Below are 9,222 nucleotides of genomic sequence, written 5' to 3' on the forward strand. Positions count from 1 at the left end.
TCTTGTCGCCGGGAGCTGCGTGCGGTGACAAAGGACCTTTGTGGGCTGATATTTATGATTTCATTTAAGGCAGGGAGTTAGCCGAGGGAGAGGGCCGGAAAATGAGAGCTGGGCTGATGGTTCTCGCTTCAAACTCGAGGGATCTTTATCTAGTTTTTGTATTAATACAGTTGTCATCTCTTAAATATTTGAGCGACTTCGCAGCCGGCAACGCTCCCACACCGGAGGGACGCGCGGGGAACGAGCCCACATCGTCCTCCTCTGGACCCGAACACGGGATTAGGGGGAAGGGTTTGCACATTCCCAGAGTTCCCCCCCAAAATTGCCCACACACCCAGCGTGCTGTGAAAGCCCCCAGCCCCCTCACGGGGGGTCCCCGACGCCCCTCTCGACTCGCCAGCACTGATAAATTTGTGCCTTTTCCCTCGGCGGGCCTCGGTGGCGGATTAAGCAGCTGGGAGTCGGGAGTGAGAGCGTGTCCCCTCTCCTTTGCCATGCAAACAGAGAAAATTAATCTTCCAGCTTCCTCTGATATTTGGGCTGAATTACAAGCTGGGAGCGGAGATAAAGCGCGGGCGGAGGAAGGCGCAGGTACAGCGGCGAGAGGGCTGCTGGCACAGGCCTTTGTCCGTGCAGATAACGCTCTCTCCTCCTGGAGTCATGCATAATTCACCAGCGCTGCCTCCCTCGTTCTGGTCAGCCCTCCCTCTGCTTCCCCTGCTCTTCCCCTCCAGCAGCTGGAGGTGCTTGTCCAACAAACACGCTCGGCACACGCGAGCGCCCACAGACGTGGCAGCAACAAGAGAACCTCAGGCCTTGTGGGGGTGTGGGTAAGGGGGAGTTGTCCCCTCTGCCTGAAGGCTGAGGGAGCTTGGGGACAACGCTCTGGCGGGCAACAACCGGCACTGGGATGGGCCACCCGCTCACAACTCGGCGATTCCCGATTCCCGACACCCGCCCGGCCGCTTCCCCTCCTGCAAAGGGCCTGAGGGAAGGGTGATTTGATATGCCCATCACATCCCAGCCCTGCCAACCACGCTATCTCCCTAAATCCCTCCTCGTTATACTCGGGTAGGGGTTACATCCTGCGGGATCCCAGCCCCGGCATTAACAGGCACCGGCTGCGCTTGATGTGGCCGCTCATCCTGTGCCACACAGGGAGGGAGAGCCAGGGAGGTTTTCCACAGCCACCAAGGGCTTCTTTCCCAGAGCAAAGCAGGAATAATCCCCCCCGGTCACCCTCAGCCAAGCAGTGAACACAGACACCTGCTTAATGATTTTTGCTTTGTAAACGAAAGCAGTGCCATGAGTTTAATAACCACTGCTCGGGAGTAATTGGGGCGATTATTGTATGGCCCTGGGGGGAAAATTGCAGCTTGTTATCTCCAGGGAGTAGAATTAGGATCCAGCAGATAATCAGGCCGTTATTTGTTGCACTTTAGATGACATTTCTTATGGATTTAGAAGCGATAGTGATCAAACTGTGTTGTCAGAGCCACTGCCAAACTGGGGAGTCCAGAGACCTGGAAGCCAAGCAGCACCTGAGTCTGCCTGGGCCAGTTGCTCTTCCAGCAGGAATAACAGACTTATGTGCCACATGGAGCTCAGAGGAGTCCAGATCTGAGCATCACCCACCCTCCCTGCTTTAATTTGATCTTCTCCTGAGGGAGAGACGCCACTCAGGATGCCGCATGAGAGGATGCAGAGGGGGGGTATCAGCCCTCAACACGCCACCAGCCAGATCTATACTCAGTGATTAGGTTTCTTGAGATCTTCCCTCCTCTGTTTCTCCCTCCCCAGCCCAATCGATGGCCTCTGCCTGTCCCCCAGCCTCCAGCAGCCCTGAATTTGAAGGTTTGGGCAGGAGCTGCAGCAGCAGGACTGTTGTCTGCTTGGTCCCACGGGCACCAGCAGCTCCCTGTGCCACGATTGCTCCCCGTGCCCATCCCACACCTGAGCTCCCATCAGCTCCATGAGACATTTGTGCACCCTCAATAAACAGCAGCTTTCAGCCCCTCCAGGGTTTTTTTTGGGGGGGGGGCCAAACCCAGCAAACCTGGGTGTGGTGGGTGGGCAAGACACAGCACGGCCCCCCAGCCCCAGCCCTTCTGCTGACACGCCAGGCTGTGCTCACCCAGCCGGGCCACAGGGGTGCAAAGAGGGGTTTTTGGCAAGGCTGAGCCCAGCCAGAGCCTCTGGCACCGTCTCTTCTGCAGGTTGGCTGCACAGGAGTGTCCCCAAATCCTGCTCTGGGCTCTGGTCCCGGGGCTGGGCTCACGGATGGCACGGCAGAGCCGAGGATCCTGCCAGGCCCCAGGGAGGGCCGAGCCAAGGCAGCTCCACGATCGATCCCGGATCGATGACAGCTCAAGGCCTGGAAATGACGGCGCCTTCTGCGAGTCCTCAGTTCCCCCCCAGGGCTGGAGGCTCGGGCAGAGCTTTAGCAATAATCCCAGGCAGGAGCAGGGACGGGAAGGGCCTCCTGCAGCAGGTGGGTTGTTTAACAAATTGGACACATAACGAGACAAAAGGCACAGGGGAAGGAGATCTGGCTGGACTGGACCTTTATCTGTGGCACGTTGGCAGCCAAATCTTTGTGCAATATTTATCAAGGGTGAGCGGACAGGAGAATTGGCAGTCGATGCATAAGTGAGGAATTAAAGCCGCTGCCATCCTTATCTCCCTGGCAGAGAGAGGAGGGGAGGGGTGGGAGGGAGCTTCGAGCCAGCCCAGGGCTATCGAGTTTGAAACCGTTTGTGGATTTAACGAGTCCAAACTTTATTAGCTCAGCTGATGGGGAGCAGAGCAGAAGCACCAAGAGGGCAAAGCAGCACATCCACATCCTCCGGCTGCCAGAGCCAAGCACGCTGCCTTCCAGGCAGGAATTTCCATTGGAAATGTCCCTGATCAGGCACTGCGTGGCTGGGGGACGCAGCAGAGCCGGCCCAGAGGCACCAGGTAAGGGGCCAGTGGCCTTTCAAGCTCAGTTAAAATTCACTTTTAAACCGAGGTGTTCAGGAGCTGCTGCACTTTCTCAGCAGTGAGACAAAGGCAGGAGATTCTTTGCCCTCGGGATATTCACATTTTCCACGGTCGGAGCCGCAGCTCCTGTGGAGAGCAGACACTGCTCGGCACTTCCAGCCGCCCTGTGAATGTGGCCCGTGAGACACGGCAGGAAAACCCCGGGGGAAGGGCTGGATACAACCTCCAGAGCTGCAGAGCTCCATCAGTCCACCCAGGGGCTTTTGAGCCGCCCCCAGGGAGGGCAGCTCAGCTCCCACAGGGGCCAGAGGAGTCCCCGGGCCCCTCCAGCTCCCACAGCTGGGGATGGAGAGAGAAGGGCTGCTCCATCCTCACTACCCCCTGGGGATCCCCGGCGCTCACACAGCGCTGTAATTAACTCCATTATTAGCTTTGCTTTTGCTGAGGCTGCACCTTCGAGATGGGCTCCATCTGCTCCTTGCACGGGCCTGGCTGCAGAGGGAGGGGACAAACCCCTCCTCTGCGAGAAATGAGATGCTTTTGCCACCGGGGGACAACGGCAGGGCCGTGCTGGGGGGGCAGCACCAGCCCCCCGACAAGGGCTGCGAACCCAGGCTGCCCAAATCCCCCCACAGCCCTTCCACCACACCCCAAACTCTGCCAACCAACCTCCCCCCCCACCAGCCCCCCCAGCCCTGGCTCGGCTTCACGACGCCGTTTTTGGGGGATTTGCATCTCTCTGTTTAATTTCTCTTCAAGGCAAACAGGAGCGCGGGGAGCCAAGCGGGAGATGCTGGCCCCGCTGCGTGTCAGGAGGCTGCCGGGAAGGGGACGTGATGCTCCCGGTGCCCGGAGCGCCACATCCCTCCCTGCACCGCGCAATCCCTGCCGAAGAAACGGGACGCGAGCACCGGGGAGCCACGGCAGCGCAGCAATTCCCAGCCACGGCCCCTTTCCAGGCAGGCTCCCCCCACTCCCCCTCTCCTGGCCCTGCTGTGGTTGCCATAAATCCTCCCCAGGTTATTCCAGCGGCTGTCACGGAGCCGCGGCAGCAAATCTGAGCTTTGGAGAGCCGAGCACACGCGGCGCTCGCGGGTCCCCCAGCACCCATCTGCACCGCCTTTGTCTCCGCAGCCTTGCCGAGCTCTGCCTCTCCTCCTCCTCCTCCTCCTCCTCCTCCTCCTCCCTGCTGCAAAGACGCGCATTTAGTTGCAACATCGCTTTAATTTGTTTGCCAGCTTTCGGGGATGGAGAGGCTCCTGCTCCCACCGGTGCCGTTTGGAGCATCTCGGCTGCCTTAACCCTTCGGCTCCCGCACCCTCCGGAGCGGCTTTGCGGGCCCGGGACACTCGGGCTGCCTCCTCCAGCCCGGCCCCCGCAGCGCCCGGGGCCGGGGGCTGCCCTGACCTGGTGCTTCCCGACCGGGGGGATCCATTTCCCCTCCCAGTCTTCCCGTAATGAGATGAGTTTTGTTGTGTCCACAGCCGGTGTCAGAGGGAATAAAGGGAGATGTGAGCCAGACGTGGCAGTGACAAGGACACGGGGACAGGCGGCTGCCAGCAGAGCCGGGGCACAGGAACGGTGTGGGATGGGCTGGGAGAAGGGCTGGATCCGCACTCAGGGTGTTCCTGGTGTCCTGTGCCACACTGGGCACATCCCTGAGCACACACACATGCAGTGCTGGCTCCTGCTCGTGGCCTGGGGCTGCTGCAAAGGGCCCTTTGGACACGGCTGTGGGAACACCAGCACGACCCAGCCAGGCATCTCCACTCAGGAAGCTCCAGAGCAGCTTCCAAGGTGGATGTCAGAGCGGGAAGGGAGCACAGAGCCAGGAGGGATGGCCTTGGGCAGCGCTGCAGCCACAGAGATCCCTGCTTGGCCCTGCATCCTGTGGGATGAGTTGGTTTGCTCTCTGCCCCACACTTCCAGCTCCAGGCCCCATCCACCCTGGGCATCTTCAGCCCCTCCACTCCAGGGCAGCATTCCCAGGGCTGTGTGTCCCAGGAGAGGCTTTTTCTGGGCACTGGGTGGAACAAGTTGGGGGTGGCAGGAGCCAGCGTGGGGGAAGCGATCCGAGGAGCCACTGGTTTTGCGCTGCCTCCTGCTAATTGCTCCAGCTAATGAACCCACACGCCCATCTTGGTGATTTTCCACAGGGTTTCCATCCACCCTCGGCTGCCGTCCACAACTCTGGAAAGACGCGGCCGATCGATCACGAGATTCCGGGGTGGAAAAGGAGGGGAAACAGCCCTGAAGGGGCTGTAAGAAACCCCTCAGCCCCAGAGCAGGAGAAGGGGACCCAGATCCGAGGGTGACAAGCAGCCAGGAGGAGGAATTCCCAGCTATCCAGACCCGGGCGCGCAGTGTTGGTTCAACACAGACGCAGCTGGAGAGGAGCTGTACCTGCCCTCCCACGGGATCCAGTCCCCAGGGAGTTTGTCTCCTGGCTCTCAGGGATGGTTCCTCCTGCTAAAACGCCCCAGGAGAGCCCGAGCCACCTCTCCCATCCCGTCTCCAGGTCCCCCACACCAGCGCCACAAGGTGCCAGGTTGTTAAGCAGTTCAACCTCCCCTTTCATCCCCAGCGCGGTTCTGGAAGGTTTAAATAGAAAGATATCAAAATAAAAGATAATTGTTGAGAAAGATGAATAGGGGGGAGGAGAAAAAAAAACATCAGCACGGAGGAACTCTTGTCTAATTTCTCACCCACGCAGAGCACAACGATATTAGTGCCTTCAACTCTGGTTTGTAAAAGCTTTCATGGCTTTATTACCAGCTCCCCGAACAGCTTGTCCTTTTAATAAGCCAAGGCCTCCAGATAGCAGATCTGCCCATGGGAGATCCCATCAGGACGTGGTTAATCCAGGCAGAAATAGCACAGAGCATCCTCACACTCACCTGACGAAGGAAGCCCCCGTCTGAGGCAGGAAAAGGTTAAAAAACACCCCAAAAGGCGGGTGGAGGGGGGGAGGGAGGGAGAGGGGAACCTCCTCGGTGGCGCTGCTGGGTGTCCCGGCCTTCCCCCGGCAGCCCCGCTCTCCACAGCCGCCGGCTCTGGCCACGGAGGCCTTTAATTATCCAAACTGCTGCCCCTCACGAAATTAAATGCTGCCGAGGATGACTCAGTGTTTAATGGACTGGCTGCTCCTCGCGCCGGGAGAGCCAAGCGGGAGCGCGGCACAACACGGCATCAATCAGGCGGAGACGCCGCGCTCGGGGGGGAGAAGGGACCCAGGCAGCAAACTGCTGGGCTCAGGCCGTGGTGTTTGCACTCAGGACAGGCCCCCACGGGTGAATCCTGCCGGCAGCAGCTCCGGGTGCTGCGGCCAGACCCTCCAGCCAGGCTGGCCGAGAGCCTCGGCCGCTCAGGGTGAGGGGGTTGCGCCGGATCTCGAAACCCCAGGGGCTCCCCGAGCTGCCTGCGCTGCGCTCTCGGGGTTTGGACAGGGTGGTTTCCTCTGGAAGGGTGTCAGCAGTGATCAGGTGTGATTTGAAAGGCAGGCAGGTGCAGGAAGATGCGATGCAAAGCTTGTCTCTGCCTTCTCTCGCCCACCCTGGGAAGGAAACGCTCTCCGGGCCGGCCCAAGCCAGCATGGCAAGCAGCAGCTCTGCTAATGGCCTCGTTAGTCTCACCAAGATGCTGAGGCTTTGCCTTCCAGCGGATAATTAACGCTGTGCTGGCGAATCAGGAAGCCCTGGACCTCTACCAGGATCCGTGTGGGGCTGCTCTTGGTTCAGGGCTGGAGCAAAGCAGCTCCTGGAGGAGCAGCACCTCGATAACAGCAAGTTATCCACTGGCCCTGTTTTCTCCTTGGAAAGTGTTGTCCAGCCCTGGCACAGGGGAGCCACCATCCCTGGAGGGATTTAATAGACATGCAGATGTGACACCTGGGGACGTGGTGGCCTTGGCAGAGCACTTGGACTTGATGATCTTGGAGGTCTTTTCCGACCTGAAGGGTTCTATGGGGATGCAACAGTCCCTAAGGCTGGAGCTGCCCCACCAGCACTTGTAAAAAAGTTCAAATAAAGCCCCAGGGTGCCTCATTTGAATACAATTTACTGTTGCTAATGATGCTAATGGTTATTTCCCCAAGCTAGGAAATATTTGGCCCCAAAACGGGCTCCTGGATGCAATTTCAGCCGAGCAATCTGTAATGCCGGAGCTGATGGAAGCAATTTGCAACCCATTAGCAGAGATCGGCTGTGAAGATATTTCACACATCACTCAGCCCAGGTTGGGGATGGAATTTTTTCCCCCTTCCTCAGAATTTTTTGGCGTGGATAGGGTGGCAGAGGGGGCTGTGGGGCCAGACACCACTCCAGCCTTGAAAACCCTCAACATTAAGGGTGAGAGCTGGGCCAGGTTCCCAGCACGGGGTGAGCACAGCCCGGGCCTCCACATGAGCAGTGAACACCCTGTGGCCACAGCAGCTTTGCCACGTGCCACACTGGTGACCTCTTCATTAAATATCACACCCTAAATGCACAAATAAAGCCTTGGGTGGCAGGGCCAGTCACCCCCTGGTGCTCCAGGACAGGACACAGCGGTGCCCAAGCATCTCCAGCACCCTCAGGACTTGATAGACCCTTCTGAATTAAATTGCCTTCTGGACAGCGGTGGGTGCAGATAAAGAAGCAATTTGCAGGCCAGGGCTGCCTCCACGGAGGGAGCAACAGCAGGGCACAGTCCCAAAAAAGCAGGGAAAATCATCTCTTCCCCAGTCCTTGCAAACCCAGCCTTGCCCTGGGGATGCTCTTCCAAGAAGCAGGACGGGAGCTGGTTTCGGTAACTGGGGTGTGGTGGAGCGGGGACAAAACGCTGCTGGGAAGGTGAGAAAGGAGCCCCAGGGCTTGAGTTTTCCCTTGGCCCAAGCTCCCGAGGCTCCCTGGTGCCTGCCTGTCTGCTGGAGCCCGCCGGGAGCCTCAGCTCTGCAGCACCTTCCCTTAATTACTTTTTTCACGCTAATTGGATCTGAGGGGAGCCCTGAGTGCTGAATCCGTGCTTGTGAGCACCCGTTCTGTACAGCAGGATTCACCCACGGCCACACACCCCACACCCACCACAGGGGTCCCAGCCCACTCCCCCTTCAGTGTCCTGCTGCTCCCAGTTCTCACCTGGAGCCAACTGTTACCTCCTCACCCATCCCACGGCCCTCAGCTGGTTCCGCTGCCTCTCCCGGCAGGAATTAACACAACCCTCACGTGGTTTCCCCAAAAAATAACGCGGAAATGCTCCCAGTCCCCACGCTCCACTCGACTCCAAGGATGCAGCTGCTTTCTCCCTGGCCGGGGGCCAGAGGCAGGGAAGTTTCCTCCGGCCTCTCGCCTCCTCCCCGGCGCCTGCAGGAAAGAATCCTGGCGTTTCGGGGCCCCAGCAGCTCCCTGAGACCCCCAGGAAACACGTCCTCCCTCCAAGGTGGCTCAGGGATGCAGAAGAGCCTCTTCCCTGGGGTTTCCTGTGCGCTGGAAATCAAGGACTCACAAGAACATCCACGTGCATCCATCCGCTCGGGCCTGAAACCCCATCCCTCCCTGTGCCCAGCCTGCGCTGCCGGTGGATTTACTGTCAATAAAACCGCTGCAGAGAGTGACTCCTCATCTGGAAGAAGAGAAGGAGGGGGGAACAACCCCTTTCTAAATGTCCTTATCCCTTATCCCGGCAGCACATCCCTCTCCAGGCTCCGTCGGGAGCGCTGATGGAGGGACAGCTCTGGGCAGGCCGGGCAAGGAGCGGTGCTGGAGCGACTGCAGAGCGGGGTGGGAAGGCAAAGGCAGAGCTGGTGCCAACTGGAAAGGCTCACTCCACTCTCCCGACCTCGCAGCCACGTCCCCGAGCACTGGCAGGGTCGTCCCTGTGTCCAGCGAGGGGGGGGTTGTCCCTGTTTTCCATCTCTATCCCCCCTGGATATCCCTGAGCAGGTCCCACTGCAAAACCCTGGGTTCCTGCTCAGGCAAGGGAGAGAGGATGCTCCAGAAAAGGACCCAACCGAGCGTGTCCAAGCCCTGAGTGGGGACAGGGTGCGTGTGCCTGACCCTGCCGTGTCCCAGACTGCCAGCGCTCCTGCTCGCCGCGGTTCAGGCGGGGACAGCGCGCTGGGAAGGCACCTCTGGGCAGGGACACAGCTTGCCATGACAACCCTGGGGTCTGGCTGTCCCTTCCCAACATCACTCTGGTGAAGGACGTCGAAACATCCTTTTCCATCTGACTGCAGCCACCTCACTGGGAGCGGTGGGCGGGCGC

The sequence above is a fragment of the Myiozetetes cayanensis genome, unplaced genomic scaffold, assembly GCF_022539395.1.
Source record: "Myiozetetes cayanensis isolate MyiCay16 unplaced genomic scaffold, myiCay2020 scf47, whole genome shotgun sequence".
Taxonomy (NCBI): Eukaryota; Metazoa; Chordata; class Aves; order Passeriformes; family Tyrannidae; genus Myiozetetes; species Myiozetetes cayanensis.